At 44.9% G+C, this 23,224-nt stretch overlaps 1 protein-coding gene across 1 annotated transcript in view; it reads right to left on the minus strand.

Moving 5' to 3' along the window:
- LOC138489746 (uncharacterized) overlaps window positions 1-23,224 on the minus strand; it is a 109,860-nt gene that overhangs the window by 23,324 nt on the left and 63,312 nt on the right. The gene's annotated exons all lie outside the window — the stretch shown is intronic.

Here is a 23,224-nt window from a genome sequence, read left to right on the forward strand (position 1 = left end):
CACGCCGCCCCCCACGCTACCTGCTGCACCTATGAAAACAAAGACACGCCCTACCCCGTCTGTGGCCTCCACCCCTCTTGCCACCTGACACACACGCCTTGACACATGTACCGTTTTGCCTCCTCGCGTCCTGTACAGCAGGGCACGGCATGGCAGGATTGGCAGGACTGGCGTTTATCGCCCTTCACATCGCTGGCAAACGAAGTGGAGACTCCTTCATCGGCGAGACATACGGCGTTCACGGAAACTTGCGCGTCACGGCGCGTCACGGATCACGTGACTCGTGGTCCCTTAGCAACGCTGCAGCGTTTTGTTTCCACACCTCACGTGACTACGGTCACGTGCTTTCTCCCAAGGGATAAAGGAAGACCGGAAACTGAAGACGTTCCTTCACAGCTGTTTTCGTCTGGATCACGTGACGCTCTTTCTTCGTTCTAAGGATCTGTGTCCATCGCCTGACCACGGTTTGCTTCACGGACTGTTACGCTTAGCCCTCATCTGTTTTGGAACTTTGGATTGCCTGCTGACTATTACGCTTTGCCCAACGGACTGCTCCATGCTTAACCCTTCACTTGATTTGGAACTTTGATTTACATGCTGCCGAACTACGCTTTGCTCTACGGACTGTATTTGTCTCTTAACCCTTCATCTGCCTCGACCTGGATCGCCTGTTTTTGACCACGGACTGCTTGATTTTCTCTACGGATCACATACCACTTTAGGATTTCGGTCCTGCACTAGGTGTTCACCTACCCTTGCCCTCTGTCTGGCCCAACTGCTGTCTGAAGGTCAACGCCTCCCTCGGCCTTTCTGGAACCACCCTCAAATCCCCACAGGTACATCGTGCTCTTGTATTTTGCATTCAGTATACATTGCCTTGCCCTGTATCCTAACCACATTGCTCCTTGCCTTGCAGCGCTCAAGGGGTTCTTCCGGCTGTTCCCACGCCCAGGCTTGCGGACTTCCACCTGTGGCTTCAAATATCACACAGACAGTATTTCTGGTGTTGTCAGTGTGATACTTGGGGACAGAGGGGTTGCCCATACTCTGCACGACCATCAAGTTTGTAACAGCAGTACTGGCATGGAAAACATCATGATGGCCAGAACTCCCCAGAGAGTGCACAGGGAAAACATGAAGAATAGGCTGCCACCCATTTTTGCCTATGTTGTGAGCACAGGAGGGCACTGCCTAAAACCACCAGTGGGCTGCACACACAGTAGCCCGAAATCATTGGGAATGGCAATGCTGATTGCCAAAAAAGCAACTCAGAACTGTGGGGAATTCATTTTCTTAATCCCAAAAATGGTTGCATTACCAGTACTCACCACTATCAGAAAGCCGGCGTTTTAAAACCATCAGACTTTTGTGTAAAACTGAACAAATGAAACAAAACCAGACCAAGGAAAGACTTGCTAAGAGGTGGATACAATGTAAAACTATATTCTGAAATGGCTTGAAGGAAGTAATTATTTAATGTATAGGTAAAAATTGTCAGTTTGATTTGAATGTAGAAAACTGGGAACAAAAAGTGACATTTAGCTGAAACCTGGCTTAATGAAACTGGATTCTGCCTGACAACTACCCCCGACAGGAGTTGAAACTGGATCAACAGCTGTGTTCCCTGCCAGGCCTGGCTGCATCCTGAGGTCACATGGCCCTGTTGATTGAAAGGGGAGTGGCAGCTGGGGACTACAGGGAGTTGAACAAAGGCCTGTCCTGGACTCAGGCAAATGTTATATTGGGGGCGTCGTAAAAGTGGCTTCCTCTTAGGGGAAACTGGGAGGGGCAGTGCCTCTGCTAGCAGCTGAGCTTGGGGGAAGTGGATAAACCAGTTATTCCACCCTGTGATGTGGGAAGCCACACCCCTTTTTGACCAGGGCATAATTTTAAAAAGATAGATAACTCATAGTGCGGACTTGTCAGAATTATATAAGTAATATCATTATTTTTGTGATTTTTCTGTGAACATTTTGAGAGGCGTTAGGACCCTGTGGTGTATTCTGGGGGGTTGCTAGCGGAAAATAGGGTCTCACTCCAAATGTCTGCATGTTAAAAATCTGACACTTCATCAATTAATGTCCATACTCCTTGCGCACATGTGTGTAATTTTGGGTTAATGTCCGATATTGCAAAACCAGTTAAAAAGCGCAAAATGTTGTCATTTTTTAATGCAAGCCCCCAGGAAGAACAGAGGCGGACAAGCATGGACCATAAGGAATATATAATGTGCACATGTAGTTTCAACAAATTGTATATCTGGGAAGGATGTATTTGAATCAAATATAGATTTGTGGGCAAACTGACCAGGGGAGGATCCCCTGACCCATAAACAGACTTCATCATGCTGACAATCCATTTCCTTCCCCCAATCATGGGAGAGGGGAGAATTGAGCCAATGACAAGTAGAGAGGGGCAGGCCTAGCTAGGCCCAGGCACACGCCCATTTTCAAAACACATAAAAAGAGACTGCTGGGACAGGTAGAGAGATTCAATTCCATTTGCTGCGGAGCATGCTGACCGACGACTTCACATCCAGACTTCAAATCCATCAATCTCCAAAGACCAGAACTTTACTTCAGAACTTAAAGCAAGGGCCTAAACCCACAAACTGAGAACTCTTCTCAGCAGGCCTCAGCAACCTTAAAATCATTTGCAAACTATTCCACAGCCGGGCGAGCTGTTTGAATTCTTTTGCCAAGAACAATTGCCAGAGACCAGACCAGAGATCCAGAGTGACCCAGACCGCTGTGAGCAGAACCAGAGAGCTGACCCAGATCACTGTGAAGTGCCGAGACCAGAACCGGAGTCCAGTCCAAAACCTGACCAGATCCGTGGCGAGGCCTATTTCAAACTTATATTGTGAGTACCTAGCAGAACTGTGCAGAACCAATCTCTTAGTTAAAATAATCTAATCCAAACTATTTTAACCTAAGTAGAACTGCCTCCTAGAAATCGTATCATCTGTCATTTTTAAAGCTGCACAACTGTCACCTGTCAATTTGCGATTTGACCTGATTTCTTTACCTGTAAAAAGATAGCAGCTTTTTGCTTTCCTCTGCTAAAAATGTGTTTGCCTCTTAATAACCATCCCTGAATCATTGCTAAAGTGAGCCTGAGCTCATCCCAAGTATCTCTCACTCACCCTGAACCTCCTAAAGGGAATTAAAAGCATTTTCAGCATATTTCTCATTTTATTGCCACCACATTCAAAGCACTTGGGCCTGTGTTTTAAAACTCATACCGGTTTTCTCTAAGCTTGCTGGGGTGGGAATTGAATTTCGTATTGTATTTGATTGCATTCCTGAGAACTGTGTGTGTTACTTCCATCTCCTTCCATTTCTTACATTGCATAGGGGGGAGGGTGACTTGCCAGAGAAAAAGTGATTATCTTATCTTTTGCTAAAATCATATCAAGTATTTCTGTACTGCATTTTATTCCTCATTGCTTTTCCCTTGAAATCATAAAAGTATTTTCACTGCCTTATCCATCCTACACCAACTCCTCATTGATTATAAAGAAGTGTGCTAGTGTCAGATTACCCATTGTTGATTAACATTATATTTATGAGGGCGATATTGATTATTAATTATTATAAAAGCGTGGTATCTATATTTTGTTTTATTTCTCAAATAAACCTTTTAAACTTGCAAAACAGAACTACTTCTTGGCTCAGTGAGGTCAGGGGGATTCTAAGAGAGGGGTGTTATATAGGGGTAGTCACCCAGAACTCATGAACTGGACATAAAGATATATCAATAAGGGTTTCCATTCAGTGTCCCAGACTAGGCATTGACTTAGCTGTAGTGTTGAATTGAATCCTCTTACAATTGTCAGAGACAAATCAATGAATTGCAAGCAATAATCAATAAGGTCAGAGATGAGAATTTTGATCTCTGTCATGAAGCCGAACAGCTTCCTGTGCAGTGCAAAAACCTGGAACAGCAAATGTTTAATCTCAAATCTCAGGAAAAGCGACAGGGTACTACAGTCACTGGAGCTGAACTCAATCACAGCCCTATCCAAGGAAACAATGTACCAGCAGCTGTCCCCTTGCCCTGACCTGGTTATAACCCAATGGCGGGGTCTGAATCACCTGCAAATATTCACACACATTCTTGCCCACAAGAAAACAGGAGTAAGCGACAAAATTACATATACCAGAATGCACCATGAGGTCCTATAAAAATTATGAAATCTATCAAGACTTTGATTAAACTATTCAAAAAGGAAGGCAATTTCTGCATGGAAGACCATTTAGAGACCGTTCATGATACATTCAAAGTCCTCCAGATCCCTGGGGAACAATAAAGTCAGTATTTTCACCTCACCCTAGATGCAGCATCTGCTAGTATCATTCGTGGTCTCAATGAACATGACAATTTGTCATGGGCAGACTTTGAGGAGGAGGTTAGACATCAGGTTAGACATCAATTCTCACCTTACCAGCCTATGCAGGATGCCAAGAAAGCTGCTTATACTATGACGGCAAAGCAGAATGAATCACCTTGCCAGTTCTTTCAAATCTTAAAAAGATCATTTTCACGCTTTGATGTGATCTTTAACCCTAACTCTGTAAAATTCAAAACTGCATACTCTTCTCCAAAAAAAAAAAATTGTCTCCCAATTAATTTGTGAATTTGACGGGGAAAAATCCCTAGAATGGATAATAGAACAGGGGACCAAACTGTATGAAGTGATATTTGGTCAGAGAGAGGAGGGTCCTAAGAATAAAGAGACCAAACCAAAGTCTAAGGAATACATACCAGCGATTTTGCAGGTAAAATCTGTAAAGATGCCGCTAGCATCAGTCCAAACTCAGGCAAAGAACAACATGACACCTAAATAAAGGGGTGTGCCTCCACAGAGGACACCACCCCAAACACTTATATTCCAATCCATTTATCCCAACGATAGAAGTTCTTACATAAGTCCTATATATTTTGGTAGTTCTCCCAGAGTGGGATTTCTCCACGATATGCCAGGCCTAAATAACAATCAAAATCAAATGTACAATGGCCCATCCCAGACACTAGGTGCCCAGAGCAGATTTGACCATAATACGATGGTATGTGGCCACCAAAAAAGACCAAGATATGTGGATCAATTAATTGAAAATGGAAACCACCATATGGAACAGTTCTCATCAAATGAAAGACAAAATATGAATTATGTCCCTTGCCAATATAATCAGTCACCACCACTTGTCGACTATGGTCCGAGGATGGTCACTCCACGTTCTCCACCTCCTTTGTCACGCAAATTCAGAGGTAACGCAAATAAAAATCAATCTCCTGAAAGATATCAGAACATGCCTAATCAGGGTGACTTTAATCATTACTGGGCCAGACCACAAGGAGAGGATTTCAGAGACATGGACAGATTTCAATGCTTAGTGGCCTAAGTCCAAATGTTGTCTAAACAGATAGGAAAATGATGTGCAGTCCAAAAGCAACAGCCAAGTGTAGGAGCAGAAGTTCATACAAGTGATCTTGTGTGTAGCGACAACAAGTGACTAGCTAATCACCTCTACACTGATGAAAAAGCAGATGCCCATGAATTGCCTTTGGATAAAAATACTGAATTACTTGCTGATTTAAAAATGAGAAAACAAACTAATGAAAGCGAGACAGGGAATTTCAACACACACAAAAAGGGAGTGTGGATCAATTTAGAGTTGAATCAGACCATTCAGGTGTGTGACGATGAACAACAAAAGGGGGAAAGTGAACAAGAAAAACCCAAAGAACAGAGAAGCAGATTTAAAAAGAGCATCCAATGTGAAAATAAAACACAAAACGAAGAATTAGGATCAACAGATAGATTATCCTTACTTGATAATCAAACCACTGTTGATACGCACACAGAGGACACAATTGCCCAAAAGGCAGGTGCAGGTCAATCACCTGAGGAGTATTTTGAACCACGGATATTCCAAGGGACAGAAATGACAGGCTCCATACCAAATGCAGATAAGTGCCATACGCCAGAAGCTGACATGCTATAATGTGACAATTGTGAAAACACCCAGCAAATAGGTTGGAACGTGGAAGTAAGTAACCAGGACCCAGACAATGGGAAAGGTACAATGAGAAATCGTGGTGTGAACACTAGAGGTCCTAAGTCAGAGGGGCCGTCAGTGGCTACACTCCAAATGGGTTCTAGACCCAGGAGACTAAACAAAGAAATTCAAAATGAAGTGGGTAAAAGGAGGGTAAAATGTCATTTCATATGCCCATGTGCTTAGCAACAAGTAAATGAGACCCAAGAAAAGTCAGGAAATTAGCAAAAATTCTCATTTTCTATGCATACTAGAAGAGGTTGGAGATAGGTACTACGCTCATATCCCCGTTAAAGAAAAATGGAATGCATTTGCAATGTTTGACACAGGTGCCCAAGCAACCATAATATCAAAAGAACCAGTGAAAAGTATCAATGAGGGGAGATCCCCACAAAATCATGTAAAGATGAGGCAAAATGAAGGCCTTGTGCACAGTTTCAATAGTGAAGAAATACATATCGAAGGTATCATTGAGGTTGACATAAAGATAGGGAAGCATCGGGTCAGACAGGGAGTGCAGGTCATACCCATTCATGAAATACCCTTTCTCATAGGGACGAATTGCATGCAGAGGTTATCACCCCTCATTTATGGGGTAAATGGAATATTATGGTCCTTAGTTAAAACATCCTTGAGACCTAAGAAAATAATGACCCAAAGCAACAGTGTAAAAGAATGCCACACCATTGCTAAATCAGAAAGTGAGTGGAAGTAGATCTTCAGAATGGCTGTGTGCTTAGCGTCACTGTCATTCTCATGTGTCAGGATGAAATGTGAGGAGAAAAAGAGAAGTCTTTGGAGATATATTTGGACCCCAGGAAATTCTGGCAAACAGAAATAGATGAAAAAACATTGTATTTTTATCTAAATGAAGAAAAATGCAAATCAAATATTACTGCAGTGTTAAATAAAAAAACACATTTCAACAATCTCAGAAATACACATGGGAGAAGTGCAGCCATGGATCCCTATGCATGTGAATGGGTATTCTGAAATGGCTGAAGCCACTTTGGCGCTTGAGCATGAAGGAGTTTTATTAATGATAAGGTACTTTGGCAGATACATGACAGGGAGAATATCCCAAAGTTTAAAATAAGGAACCAACACATTTTTGGCCTAGCTGACCCGAGTTGGGATAAAGACTTGTAGGAAGAAGCATGTTTAAGATTACAATTTGCTCTAAGAGCATTCTTCACAACGTATGGATTGTGAGCGGGACACAAAAACATGTTACTTGGGAAATTACTTGACACAAAAGGACCAAATGGAGAGGGGGATCTCATACCTGAGTCTACCCTTACATGTTCACACATTAAAGAACTCAGATTAGCCAATTCTAAAAAAGTGTTCCAAAAAGATATTATTTTTCTTTTTTTAGATTCAATTTACCCTCTTGTGAGGTACTTGAGATTCCTTTAAAAGCTGCTTCAAAGATGAAAAAAAATTATTTTTATTAAATTTCTCTGTCCACAGGGTGTTAAAAAGAAATACATGTAACCGTATTCCTATTGGATACCTATGTTCATTTATCTCAGAAGGTAGTATGCTGTCATTTGTAGGTTTTCAAATTGTTTTCTTCAAGAGTTCAAATCTCCCATGTTTTACTTCTGTTCTGATCTTTATTACAATTTGTAGAATCCGGTTCAGAAATCTTGATGATTCCCATCTGTTTTAGGGGAGTCAAGGATCAGGAAGACCGGCGATTCTTAATTATCTATTCGTCTTGGACTCATCCTGCTATGGAAGCCACAAAAAAGCCTACCGGTTTCAGTGGCAAGAGCGCCACATTCATCAGGGCTGGGCGGACACTTCTGGTTTGGTGTGTCTATGTATCGGTAACTGGTTGGATGGTACCGGGAAATCCCACCTAGTTGTAGAGATCCCTACTTGTATCCATGTGGATGGGAAGATTACGTGCTGAACTTCCCAGGGAGGCATGAGAAAATGGTCATGCTTTTGGGTCTTCTCTGTGATTCTACGAAGGCCCAGATGGGGAGTCGGCTTTTTTGTGGCTCCCATAGCAAGATGAGTCCTAGACGAATAGATAATTAAGAATTGCCGGACTTCCTGATCCTTGACTCCCCTAAAAACAGATGGGAATCATCAAGATTTCTGAACCCGATTCTACAAATTGTAATAAAGATCAGAACAGAAGTAAAACATTGGAGATTTGAACTCTTGAAGAAAACAATTTGAAAACATACAAATAACAGCATACTACCTTCTGAGATAAATGAACATAGGTATCCAATAGGAATACGGTTAATTGGGAAATGACATCATGCACAGAATGTGTATGGTATTAGACTTTCTAAATCAAAAGGTCTGGTCAGGTTGAGTGGAGCCGCACCTGAATTTGAAGACAAAAGACAAGCTTACCATTGTACCCAAATGACTCCACATGCAATTGAGCTTCAGGTGATAAAGAATGTTAGTATTCCCGCATTTACCAGACAATTTACAGTAGCATTAAAATACAGGATTGGACAACAGATAAATGATTCTGATGCATTTGTATGCCTAAAGGAATCCATACAGCAGCAAGGGTTAGAATATGACTATACACCACTGATAGAGATTGGTGATGGAGCCATTCAAATCCTGGTGGACAATAAAGGGAGTCAAGACATTCATTAATGGCGAAGAGAATTCAGCATTTGGAATCACAATACAGAAATCATATTACACTACTGATTTCAGTAACCCAGTGATTGGGAACATCCCTGAAAGTTCTGTGACTGCACAGGGTGAGTTACCAGAATCATTGGAGTCGAAGCCTAAAGGAATCTATAAAGTTCAGTCTGTGTACTCTTATGAACCAAGTGAAATGATATGCTGCCATAAGGATGATTGTATTCTTTTCGAATTAAGTGATTCTAAAAAAGAAAAACAGCATATTGAAATGAAGGTCAATATTCCAAAATATTTGAGTGTAGTGACTCGCCAGAGAGACACGGGCACACGGTTAGAGGACGGTCCAGAGGTTCTTTCTTTGGAGGATTTCCCAGTGCTTTCTAAAATGGTAGAGGAGCAGATTCAAGCTGCAGATGCTTGTACAAATGAAGAAGAAAAAGACCAATTGAGAAAAATATTCATGGAGTTCAAACAGGTTTTTGCCAAAGATGCATATGACTGTGGACTGATCAATTTACATGTTGCCACACTACCAGAAGGAGATGGTAGAGAGCCAGTACTTGTGCAACAATATAGGTTACCCATGACACGTTTGGAATCGCTAGCTGAAATAATCAAAATTTAGAATCTCGAGGAATCATTAGGCTCATTCATACTACATACATCAAATACTCCTATTTCAGGTGTGCTAAAACCCAATGACCAATGACTGACGTTTGTGTGCAGATCTATGAGAATTAAAAAAAAAGGTACCTATTTCAGGGTGACCTCTTCCATTTATTCACTAGGGTCTTGCACAAGTTCACGGCTCAAAGGTGTTTAACACATTAAACCTTAAAGTTGGATACTGGTGTGTGCCACTATCTGAAAATATTCAAAATGTATTTGCAGTTTCATTTGACAAATCACAATATGCATGCTCCGGGACCCCTTTTGGGTATGTCAATAGAGGAAGTGAGTTTCGGATATTCCTGAGAAAGCCACTTCTGGATGCAGCTGAAAAAGGGACAATAGTTTATGTGGATGATGTACTAATCAAAAATGAAGATCTGAAAAGCCACTTCAATGAGATTAGACATGTACTCAGTCAGCTAAAGAAGGCTGCGGCAAAAGTATCTTCACCAAAAGCACAGTGATGTAGAAAAAGGGTAAACTTCCTAGGTCATGAAGTGACAGAGCATGGGTTAAACCGACAAAAGAAAAAAGTGAAAGTAATTCACAAACTAAAGGATCCCATTAATTTGAAAAGTTTAAAGAGCTTATTAGGAATTACCAGTTACAACAGAAAACGTATTGCAAATTATGCAGAGATTACAAAACCTTTGACAAGGTTACTGAAGTAGGGTGTACTCTGGAAATGGGGAAAGGAACAAAGTGAGGCTGTGGCCATGCTAAAAGGGTACCTAATGAAAGCACCATGTTTGGCATATCCAATGGAAAATCAGGATTTTTTTGTAGCAATAGGATTCACAGATCAATGCATGTCAGCAGTGTCATATCAAAAACATGATGCAAATAACAATACCATTGCATATGCCAGCAAAGCATTGTCACAGGTAGAGACCGCATTTAATGAATGTGAAAAATCGCTTCTGACTACTGTTTGGGCATTCCAACATTTCCGTCCCATAATTCAAGGGGAGCGGGTGATTGTGGAAACAAATCACCAGCATCTGCAATTTTTGCAAAGTAAGTGAATCAGATCAGGGAATTTGGCCCAGTCAAGAATAATTTCATGGACATTAACACTTAGGCATTTCCATTAGAAGTGCGATATGGACAAAATAAAAAGAACCCAGTTGCTCAAGGGCTAGCAGAGTTGCATGATTGTGCAGCTGTCTGTGCACCTGATGACAGTGTGCTGGAGACAAGTTTGAATGAATTTGAGCAATCTCCAAACAAGGCTTTCAATGAAGAAACATGTAAGGATTTAACAACTGTGTATGTAGATGGATGTGCATACCATGTAGAAAATGATACAGAAAAAGAACTAGTAACAGGAATAGGAAATGCATGGTTTCAATGTGACAGCAATCCAAGTTTAAGCATGAGGATAGGTCCCACAAGCAGTCAAGTGGCAGAACTGCCCTCTATTCATAAGGCAATATCTACAGCAGTAGAAAATAGACTCAAAGAGATAGTTTTAGTCACTGATTCTGATTATGCACAAAATAGTTTTGTGGCGTATTTACCTGGCTGGAAGGTGAAAGGTATACTCACACATAACAAGAAACCACTTAAACTTGGCAAGATGTTTCAAGCCATAGACAAACTTGTGTCAGAAAATGACCTGTTAATCCATTGGATGAAAATACGTGGTCATTTCAAAACACCAGGTGAGGACAAGGAAGGAAATGATAAGGCAGAACAGTTAGCCAAAACTGGAGCTGTAATGGGGGAGTTATTTTCTATTGAACATCTGCTTGGTAAAATACACATAGATGCGATAACACACTCTAAAAACTCAGAAAACAGTTGAACAGCCTGTGGCGCAATGCAGTTTTTGTACCCAAGAGCAAGACTTGATCAAGGCACAAAAAGGAAGAACTTATTCTAGGCCCATTCTACAACCATTTACTAAATGCAGAACACAAACCTCTGACTGAAGAGGACTGCAAAGGGAAAGAGAAATTGAGAGTGCTATTAAAAAACAAAAAGAGAATTAGGTTACAAGATGGACTGATGATTAGAGAATCCTTGATAGGCCAAATCCAATGGGTAGTGCCTTTGTCATTTCGGGGATTAAGGTTACATCACGCCCACAAGCCATAACTGCGGGACACAGAGGTTCACGGAAAACATTGGACATTTTAAAAGATTACACCTATTGGCCACACATGTCTCAAGATGTTGAGCTCTACACCAGAGGGTGTTTAGTGTGTGCACAGTTTCAGCATGTGTCACCAGCTCATAGAGCACCATTTATGAAAAGGGGTTTGATACTCCCCTGGTCTGATTTACAAGTTGATTATGTCGGGCCTGTGAGGAGATCAGCAAGGGGAAACAGGTACATGCAGACAGTCGTTTGTCTAATGCTAAATGGGTGAAATGCATTCCAGCTCCAGACAACAGTGCACAAATGGCAGCAACTTTACTTTTCAATCATATTTATTTAAGATTTGGTTTACCTCAAAGAATAGAATCAGACCGTGGAAGTCATTTCACTAGGGCATTAATGACAGCAATGTGGCAAATCTTGGGTGTGAAGAGAAAGCTACACATTTCTTACCGGCCCTCCTCTTCAGGGGAGTGGAACGATGCAACAGATAGATAGTTTATATATTAAAAAGGTTTGTAGCTGAAGCAGGATCTAGTTGGGATTTGCGGCTTCCACTGGTACTAATGGCTCTCAGGTTGACGCTGTCTAAATCAACAAATCTCAGCCCCCATGAAATCTTGACAGGAAGAAAAATGGTTTTTCAACAGCACTTACTTTACAGAACACATGAACCGGTTCTTGTAAATGCGTCCACAATTTATGAATATGTGGAAGAACTGAGAAAGCACTTGCAATACGCATTTGCATTTGTGCAGCAAAAGGCCGCTGACAGTGCAAAGACATATTACGATAGGAAGACATCTGAGAGGGAATATGAGAAAGGAGTATACATTATACTTTGGAAACAATAAGCATAAAAACTCAAAATTTCTTGCAGCGTGGCAAGGGCCATGTAGAATTGTGGATAAGGTTTTCCCCATGGTCTACAGAATTGCTAAAAAGGAGGGAGAATTAACAGTGGAATAGTTTGTCCATTTTAATCAAATGAAGCCCTTTCATCCAAAACATGAATTGAAAAGACTAGAGCAAGTTGAGACTAGCAGGGAGTAGTAAAAAGGGAAAAACTTATCAAGTTTGTGACCAAAAATGTAAATAACTACCTAAGACAAAGGCGTGTTGTGTTTGTGACTGTTAACTGAAAAATACCATGTGGTATTAGTGTGCTTAATTTATATAATTTTCAGATGGTTCCAAAAAAGATATCTTCGCTACGTGATATGTTATTTGGTACTATGTACATGAATTGATTTCAGATATCCCAGTGAGAAGGGAAAAGTAAAGGGTTTGATGTACTTGATTATTACGTTGTCTTATTCGTTTTATTCTAGAAAAATAATTGTTTTCCTCATCAGCCTGCCGGATCGTTGGAGTGCCCGGATACCTGGAGGATGCACCTGGAAGGAAGTCCCATGGAAATCCCACTGGACAAAAGAAGGGGGTGAAGATGGTGAAGATGATGACCCCAAAAGATGTGGAGATGATGACCCCGAAAAGAAGTCCCATGAAGTCCCAGAATGGAGGTTCACTTCACCAAGAACAGTTTCCTGAGGGACTTTTAAATTGACTGCAAAAACAATTTTTTATTTTTTTTACAAACTGATTTTTATTACAAACTGATTTTAACTGATTCTTACATCAGGCTGGGGCCAATAGCACCGTTTTATGGACTTATGTGTTTTTTTAAAGTGCCAATGTTTTCCTTTAATGTTTTACAAAAAAAGAAATTCTAAAACAAACAAAAATAAATACATAGATCACCAATTAAAAGAAGATAACAGATAAAGGTGATCAAGAGATGAAAAGATAAGGTGAACAAAAAAACATCCTAAAAAAAGATGTGATTTCTCTTGATCAAAATAGAGAATATACATAATGTTCTCATGAATGAATGTTACCATCTGCATGTTATTCATTTGTTGACTATTATAGTTTGCCAGCAGAAAAAAAACGAGCGGGTGTAGAAAGAATGTAGGCTTTGGATTTCAACATCCAGATTCCACATTTCATCATTCACATTTTAGCGAAGGTTTGAATTTTAACTAGGGCCAAGGGTGTGAGACTCATAGATGGACTTAAGAATATGAGATTCAGGCTGAATCTAAATAGATTCCAATGCACAGAACACATGCTAGAAAATTATCACTTTGCTCCACAATGCTATGTTAATGGGCTGAGTTGCACTGAAAAATGAAACTAACATACAAATGTACCCAAACCCATTTAACATATAACTCCCAAAATAACATGTAGTACAAATCAATCCATTATATAAACTGGATGCAGGTTAATGGGAATGAATGATGCCCTGGAAATTGAAAACTTTAAACATGCAGGATTGAAGCTGCACTGTGGTGTAAGATGACGAATGTGAAGATCCGTTCTGCTCAAGACAGTGCATAGTCTTGAGGCAGGAAATGCAAGAGAGATATAACAAGTTCTCTTCAGCCATGCAGTTTGTATTTTGGGTAAAGGCACAGAGGACATCATGTGCTATTTTAGTGGGAGGATCTTGTCATGGGGAGGTGCTTTTTGAGTGACACAGGGATTTGAGAAAAAGGTTTGAGGCAGAGAGGGCTGGGCATTCCATCCACTCACTGACGAAGGAGGCAGAAGTGCTGGAAGGAAGAGACGGCTGGTTCCTGGGCAGACTGTCTTCATGGCTGAGGCTGTCTCTCCCCTGGGTCGGCAGTCCTTAGAAGAGCCGCAGTCGAGCAACCTTATCTGTGATTGACCCTGGGTCACTGCCAAGCTGAGTCAGGGAATATGACCAACAGACCTAGGTAATTATACTGTTAATCGGGGGGGAGGAGGGGGTGTGAAGTGGCTGTTTGATACTAAGTAGCATAGGTTACATACATCAGTAAATTATTAGGCGCTGCACTAGTAAAAAGAATTTAACGCGCATGTAAAACTGTGTTTATATTTCTCAGAGTTTTGCTGTTATTCCAAGTGTATTTTTCCTGCCAGTTTTTTTTGCAAAGGCAAGGACGCCCATAGGCAGAGCTCTGCACTTTATCACAGATAAAAACTTTATTTATGTTGTGAATTACAATGTGGGTGCACATGTCATTCTGTGAAACTTGCATAATTCTAGTTTATGATAAAGAACAATTATTTTAAAAAAGGAAATTTAGTTTCAGTGTATTTCTTCTGCATTCACTCTCATTGATCTTACATGCATCGCGAGATAAACATGTGGTAAGAAAAATCCCAAAGCAAAGTTAGCCACAGTAAATTGTTTTACCTATAATGATTGAATGTTTTGTATTTCATTTGCATCTTTAATGTTTAACACAGCCAAAAGGGCATACGAGTCATATTGTAGATAAAATATCACATACGAGTATGAGCCAACGATTCAGAGTGTACTAAGTCCAGTATTTGTTTGCCGTTAGTGATCCTGGTGACATAATTATTAGGCAGTGTTGAGGGGCATGGCTAAATGGCCGCGTGAAAGGACGTGCCCTAGAGGAGCTCCCGCAGATCCGACATCGATCCTCATGATAAATGAAGTTTCCGTGAAACAATGTATGCAGGCAGCATACTAAAAGATGTGTGAAGGACTGGTGCTTGCTTCCAGCGTTGTGAGGTACTGATCTGCGGCAGGACATAGAAGTTACAGCTACCGAAGAGATACAGGGAGCCCGACATCTGGACATGGGCAAGATGGCGGATGGGGACAAAGGGCCATAAACTGGCCGCGGCGCAGCGGACGCAACATGAGCAGGTGCGGCGGAGACCGAACCTGTGGCTGCGCTAGGGTATTGGTGTAGCTCAGCCCGTGCACGAAACCAAGGACCCAGCCGGAGTGGGGTCCTGCTGGCCCAGGGGACGGACTCCGAGGCCCACTGCGAGTACAGAGGTGGCGTGAGGTCCTCGCCAACACCGAATAATGGATACGGTGTAGAGCCGGTGCGGATCGCTCCCGGCGGCACTGCTGGCACTAAGAGCAGGACGACAAAACAGCTGGCGCTGCACGCTCTGGGTCTCACGACCGGATCTTGGGGCTCCCGGCATCGCATGGGAACCTGCAGTGTCGGTGCCAGTGGGGGGCTCTGAAGGAGGCGCCTGGCTGGCGCTACGTGGGGGGCCTGCTAAGAGTGCTGGGAAACACACCCGGCCCTGGAGTGTGGGTACAAACCCCCAATACAGTGCAGCACCCGCAACAGCAGTGGGTTAACGGCGGTACGTACAGGCCGATGAGAAGAAACTGAAGCGCCTAGGCCTGGGGGCAGAGGGGGAATGTACTGGGCCAGAGATTCTCGCCAGGTGCAGGGGCCCTAAACTAATACCCACGGAAAAGAGAGGAATCAGTGAGCCACCTGAACAGGGGCCTGGTGTTGTAAGGCCTGGTTGCCCATATAACGGAAACAGACCATCACAGTTTGCTCCTGTGCATTCACCGCAAACAAGCAGGTTGGTGGGGCGAAGGCACCACAGAGGTGGGGCCTAAGGTGGGTGAGCTGGCCGAAGGAAACCCCTAATTGCCGGTATCTGAAGCCGGCACCAGGGGGGGGATCCATGAGTGCGGGCCCCAGGGGACAACTGGGCAGGCTGGGCCGAGACCCAGGTGCTGAGGAAGGAGGCTGGAACCGGAGTAATCCCTGGACACTCCGGGACCCGACAGCAACCAGAAGACCCCCCGTTCCCTTGCCGGGGGCACTAGACTGATTGCCTGGTCCCGAAACCTAGAGAGGGGACACAATCAGGGCGAGAAAACTAGAAGCCCAAACCCAGATCGGAGAGGAGATGCACCGGAGGAGGGACACTTGATAGGTGCCAAGGCCCACACCGATTCCACACGCACCCAATTCAAACGGGTGCACGTGTACGGGGGAGGACACAGCCCACTCTGGGTGCGAGCGGAGTAACAAGCGCACGTCTGGATCGCTGGACTTGTGACCACGAGGTCATTCGGGTGGTGAGAGGCACGAAAGGCTTCCGCCCCGTTGACACAGTAGGATGTCCTCCAAAGTCGTCAGACCCAGGATCAAGCAGCCCACGATGGAGGCCTATGCCAAGTCGCCCCCAGGAGCGGAAGGGGGCAAAAGTAAGGAGACCCCCCGCTGCGGCGGCAGAAACACCGGGCACGATCCAGGAGGTGCTGGCTGCGATCGCTGATTTAAAGATGGCCTGGGAGACGAAGTTGGGCCTTGCCATGAAAGAACTGCAGGTGGGTTTGGACCTCAAGATCGGAGCGGTCCAAGAGGAAGTGAACCTGCAGCGGCAGGATGTGCGGACAATCGCGGAACGCACCGGGGCCCTGGAGAAGGAGATGGCCCCCGACTACGGAGGCGCGCGCCGTGCATGCAAAGGAGCTACATGCCCTAGTGCAACGTGTGGGAAATCTGGAAGATAGAGCTGAGCAAGCAGAGGGGCGCGCTAGGCGCAATAACATCCGCATAGTGGGTCTACCGGAAGGAATTGAAGGGCCAAACCCCACAGAATACGTGGAAACCTTGCTTTTGCAGGAGATAACGGGAGGGGTGTTGACCCAGGGGTTCGCGGTGGAGAGGGCGCACAGGGCCCTGACAAGGAGACCGGCCCCAGGAGCCCCCCCGCGACCGATGATCGCAAAGATCCTGAATTACCGGGATCGGGAGAAGATCCTTGAATTTTTTCGCAAGGGAGGAACGATTGCGAGAGGGTCAGCAAGGATCACGGCGTACCCAGAGTATACGCTGCTTGTACAGCGTAGTAGGATTAACTTTGGGTCGGTGAAAAGAAGACTGAAAGAAGCTGGCCATCGTTACATGTTGCTCTATCCGGCCAAGCTGAAAGTGTTCTATCAGAACAGATCCCTTTTCTTTTAGACGCCGTCCGAGGCGATGGATTGGCTGGACATGCAGGGCCGACCTCAGGAATCGGATGCCCAGACGGAAGCCACGGAAGCTAAGTAGCATGCTGTTGCGGCACCTGGGTTGACATAGCTAAGACATTGGGACTTGAATATAGAGTTATATAATGCTCCTGGGAAGTGAGTCATGGTGTCAGCCGGCTGGACCTGTTAGATGCACTTCCCCTGAAATAAATACTTGGGAGCTCCTGGGAGGCACCCCCTGATCCCAATAGCTGTATATTTAGTTAGGTCACTGTTAGATCGGTGACGCCCCGCGGGGTCCTAGTCCTCGTATACGAGACAGGACCAGACGCGGGTGGGCCTGAGATCCAGGGATGGAGCTGGGCATTTGTTGGGGAAGCGTAGGGTGGGGGGAGGGGTTGGGTTGTGTGCTGTGGTGCGAAGTTGAGAAACAGGGAGGGGGGCGGCATTGTTGGGAAGGGGAAAGGAGAGAGCCGGTGAGAGGTTCGTTAAAGGGAGCATTAAGGAGAGGGGGGGTTGGGAACAGACCGAATAGATGGCATCGGGTAATCTCCGTATAGTGACCTGGAATGTACGGGGCCTCAATAGTTACCTGAAACGGAATAAAGTAATGCTGTATTTAAAAAGGATGCGCGTTGACATAGCCATGCTACAGGAGACTCATCTCACCAGGGAGAAGTTGGAGGTGGTCAAGAAGAAATTGAGGGGTAATGTGGTGGGTGCTACGTACTCAGCGTACGATAGAGGGGTTATCACCTGGGTGGCGCTGCATGTGCCGTTTCAGGTGCTTAGCTCAACGATAGACCCGGAAGGTAGAATGGTGACGGTAACAGGGCTCCTGGAAAACAGGGAAGTGCACATCTTAAATCTGTACGCCCCCAACCAGGATACTGCAGCTTATTTTAGGTCCCTTTGTGGTAAACTTGGCCCCCTGGCTGGGGGTGCGATGGTGTGGGGTGGGGACTTCAATTGCACCCTGAATTCCAGAATGGACAGGTCCGTTGATAGGACCGGGAAAATGTCACCGGCGGCCAAAGAGCTTAGGACATTGTTGGGGGACTTTGGCCTGGAAGATGTGTGGAGAAGACTCCACCCCACGGATAAGCAGTACTCGCACTACGCAGCGCCACATGGCTTGTACACGAGGCTGGATTATGTGTTTGTGGCAGCTGAGATAGCGGGAGAAATGGTGGGAGTGGAATACAAAGCCTGGGTATTATCTGACCATTCGCCTCTGGTGGTGGAATGGCGACACCAACCCCCCAGGCCTTGGATCCCAACATGGAGACTTAGGACAGAGGCACTGCAGGATGAGGGGTTCCGGGAGGATTTGAGGGATGCCATCGAGGAATACTTTGAGATAAACACGGGCAGCGTGCGCTCTGTGGGGACGCTGTGGGAGGCCTTTAAGGTGGTGGTGCGAGGAGTAGCCATTTCCAAATCTAAAGGGCTCCAAGGGGGTATCGAAAGGGAACTTCAGGACACTGAAAGGGAGCTGGAGAGCCTCGCACGACGCGAGGACGCCGCCCATGATGATAGAGCAAAGGTAAGAGACCTTCAGTTAGCCTGTAGCGCACTCTGGGATCGACTGTGTAGATTAAACTACAAGAAATATACGGAGCGGTTACACGCTGGGGGCAACAAGCCAGGCAGATTGCTGGCCTGGCTGTACAAGAGTAAGAACCCCCGGTCAGTGATCAATGAGATTAGCGGTGAGGGAGGTCGCATCTGCAATACCCAGGAAGGGGTGAACAAGGAGTTCCTCAAGTTTTACAAACACTTGTATGAGGACACCGGGGAGGATATGTGCCAAGATATACTGAACACACTAGAGGATATTGAGCTGCCCACCCTGGATGACCTAGAACGTGAGGAGTTGGACGCCCCTGTCACCTCGGACGAGCTGGAGGTGGTGATCCGGAACCTCCCCACGTGTAAAGCGCCTGGGTCTGATGGCCTGCCCAGTGAGTTTTACAAGACCTATAAGCAGGAGCTGCTTCAGCCACTGCTTGCCATGTTTAATGAGGCCTATGAGCAGGGAGAACTTCCATTGTCCCTTCACGAGGCCGTGATTATCCCACTACTGAAACCAGGTAAACCGGCCGCGGAGTGCGGGTCCTATAGACCTTTGTCCATGCTCAACCAGGACAGCAAAATACTCACGGCAGTGCTGGCTAATAGGTTGACGAAGGTGATCGGCAAGCTGATACACCCAGATCAGACGGGCTATGTCCCAGGTAGAAACATTACTGATAACCATAGGAGGCTGCACCACATTATTGACCAAACTGGGGAAGACACGGGCGAGCTGGCTATCGTGTCGCTAGACGCTGTCAAGGCCTTTGATTCAGTGCGATGGCCTTGGCTTAAAGCGGCCCTAAGGGGATACGGTATCGGACCTGGGTATATCAGGTGGGTCCAGTTGTTGTATAGCACCCCGATGGCGAGAGTCAAAACAGGAGCCATAGTCGCAGATGTCTGGCAACTCAGCAGGGGGACCAGGCAGGGATGCCCCTGGTCACCCATGTTATACATACTTGCACTAGAGCCGTTGGCGATATGCCTTCGGCAACAGTACGGGGAGGTGGGTATTAGCACAGTGAGCGGTAGACACCTGATATCATTGTATGCAGATGATATGCTCCTTTATTTGCGTTATCCGGAGGAGAACCTGCAGTATGTACTGGAGGTGCTGGACCGCTGCGCCACTCTCTCATATCAGTGAACCCTAGAAAGTCTAGTCTGTTCCCCCTGGGCAGATATAAGAATGTCCCGTTGGAAAGGCTGCCTATCCTGCCAATACCATGGCAGACCGAGACATTTAGATATTTGGGAGTAAGTATCTACCACAAGATTGAAGCGGAGCACAAACATAATACAGAGAGAGCCGCAGAAGGGGTCAGGAACAGCATGGTATTTTGGTCTAGATTGCCCCTGTCCATGATGGGGAGGGCGGCCTTGCTTAAAATGGTGGTCTTGCCCAGACTCTTGCATTTCTTTGTGAATGTCCCGTTTTTGATTCCCAGGAGCCTATTTGTGCGACTCCACAGCATGTGCAGGGGCTTCGTGTGGGGTAACTCCAGAAACAGGGTGGCTTTGTGGAAACTTCAGAACCCGTGCGATAAGGGGGGCATAGGCTTGCCAAACTTTGAACTTTATTATCTGGCGGGGCAGCTGCTGTATGTGGCCAGGTGGCTGTCAGATGAAGATTTGGCGGAATCTAGGCTGTTGCGGGAAGACACGGCCCCATACTTCCTGAGGGAAGTGGTGTGGTTACAAAAGTATAAACTGATGGGAAGGGGGCGGCTATTGAGGCTGGGATGGGAGGTCTGGCACAGAACATGGAAAATGATGGGTGAGTCGCAGCCGCTCTCCCAGCAGGCCCCACTGGTGGCGTTGTGTGGTAACGACTCTCAATTATTTGAGTCAGTCCGTAGATATTGGGAATCAGTGGGCCTGGCCACCTTGGGGACATATGGCAAGGAGGGGAGGCATTGGACTTCCAGAGGCTGCAAGACGAGACAGGGGTGCACAGAGGCCAATACATAACCTACGCTAGGCTTGTGAAACGGGTAAGAGAGAGATGGCCTGAGACGGCATTGGCAGATGACCCTGATGCCTCCCTGGAAACCATGTATGATGTTTCAGAGGGCGGGCACGAAATATCGACAATATACGAGCTCCTGAGAGCGAAGGCTGGGAAGGAGTTGCTCCAATTGAGACAGGATTGGGAGGAGGAGGTGGGTGGACCCATGACGGACGGGCAGTGGGAGAGAGTGCAGAGGTATCATAAAAAGGTGTCCTGAAACGCGAGACTCCAATAACTCCAGCTGTATGTTACTCACAGGGCTTATCTGACTCCCCAGAAGATTGCAAGGTTTGGAGACTCGGTTACGCAGAAATGCCCCAGGTGTGGGGAGGTGGAAGCGGGGCTACTACACATATTTTGGGCCTGCCCGGAAGTGTGCAGATTTTGGGAGGAGGTTAAAATGAAACTGGCTGGTGGGGGAGTGGTGTTGGATGTAGGATCAGCTTGGTCATGTATGCTTGGGATCTTTCCCAGACCCCGGGACTTAAGGCACACAAGCAAGATGAAGGATTTGGCTTATGTTCTGGCCAAGCGCAGGATTGCTATGAGCTGGAAGGCGGCCCACAGGCCCAGGGTGGAGCTATGGTGGGCGGACCTCTTGAGGTGGGCGGAGGCGGAATCCGTAGTATGGTTTGAAGCGGTCACTAGAGGGGGTGAGGAGGAAATAGAGCCCCTGCTGGCCTGGCGGCAACTGGTGGCCTCTATGGCTAATCCACACCAGGGTCATAATGAATCTGAGGACTCAGACGATGAGCGCATAAGCACTGTGCCACCCGATAGTGCTCCAGCAGACGACACAGAGGAGCCGGCTCTAGTTCGAAGGGGGGAGGGGGGAGTCGGGGAATTATGTTATGTAATATGATGGTTTGATGATGCTTCTACATGCGGAAACAGTTGTATTGTGCGGTGTTTTGTTTTGTTTTTTAAAAAATAAAATTAAAAAATGTTTAAAAAAAAATAAAAATTATTAGGCAGTGTTCTGGAATTAGTCTCACCACTATAAAAAAGACCCCAATATGTTTACCACAATATATTACCACCATATCAAAATACCACGAGATACTAAATACAAAAAATCTCCTACAGATTCCAATATGAATATGGCAGATTCTGATCAGGCAGAGATTGAGCCAGCGAAAGATTGGTATGGCCACACTCTCCCTCTTATTAGATCATATGCCTCCTCTATCATCCCTGTTTCTACAACCTCCATCACTGGGGAAGAAATTCATTCTGATCCTCTTTCCATGAGAGGAACTGGGAGAATAAGGGTGAACCCTAATAATCAGTGGCCTCTCCAGATGAATGTGGGCCTACATTTCTTTAAACTCTCAGGACAAGCTATTACTCCAGTAAGACAACCAGTGGAAGGGAATATATACCATCTGATCTTTTCCCAGGACTATATTAATCCAGGGAAGGATAAGCTTTGGTTTCCCAGTTGCTAGAAGTTCAATTTCCTGTGTATATCTGCCTACATTATGCCTGATCTGGGGCATAGATTTAAAGTGTATCCTTTAGTCTCTACTGGTAAAGAACTGAAACTCATGCTCCTGAATCTATCAATCAATCCCTGTGAGATAACTAGAGGAGATAGAGTAGGAAGGCTAATACATGATGTTTATTAGGAATCTTGGAACCGGGATACAATTAAAAACCTGAATCCTCATCATGGGTCAACACAAATCTCTCCTGTTTGTGAAGTTAATAATGCTAATTGCAGGTGTGTTAAAAAGGAGGAAGAAGAAGGAGAAAATGTGTTCTATTCTTTTGAAAAGAACCCAACAGAAATTGAGTAAAGTTCTTATCCCAGCCTTGAGTCCCTAAATAAAGAACAATCAGATGACTCATGGAGTTCAGAGGCTGACAAGGATCTCAAACCATACCTTGGAAGTAACCAATCCTGTTATGCTAAAAAGAACAATAACAACAACTCTATAGCATTCAATTGAAAACAAATTTCACAGACAGAATATTATAAAGTGTTATCTCCAGTGTCAAATAGATTGCAGGAATCTAATAAAAGGTCCTTGGGATAGTAATCCCTCAGATTTTAGAGATCCAGGGTTTTCTGAGAATAATACTTCCAAAGAATTGGGTTGTTTGAGATGTGGGAGTTTTGAACATCCTGTATATCGATGTGCCTCACAACTTCCATCCATTCTGAGGGATGAGTAGGAGGAAAGATGTGAATTTTCTGATGAAAGTACGGCATCTGCACATTCCCTCAAAATTAGATCTGAAAGAAAAACTGATGTAATGTTTTGCACTGGAGAAAAGAATAATTTTCGTCCCCGTAGTACCTCAAGTGAAATCAATCTGGGCCCAGTTAGATATAG

Source organism: Ambystoma mexicanum, chromosome 9, assembly GCF_040938575.1.
Source record: "Ambystoma mexicanum isolate Mex_15411 chromosome 9, UKY_AmexF1_1, whole genome shotgun sequence".
Taxonomy (NCBI): domain Eukaryota; kingdom Metazoa; phylum Chordata; class Amphibia; order Caudata; family Ambystomatidae; genus Ambystoma; species Ambystoma mexicanum.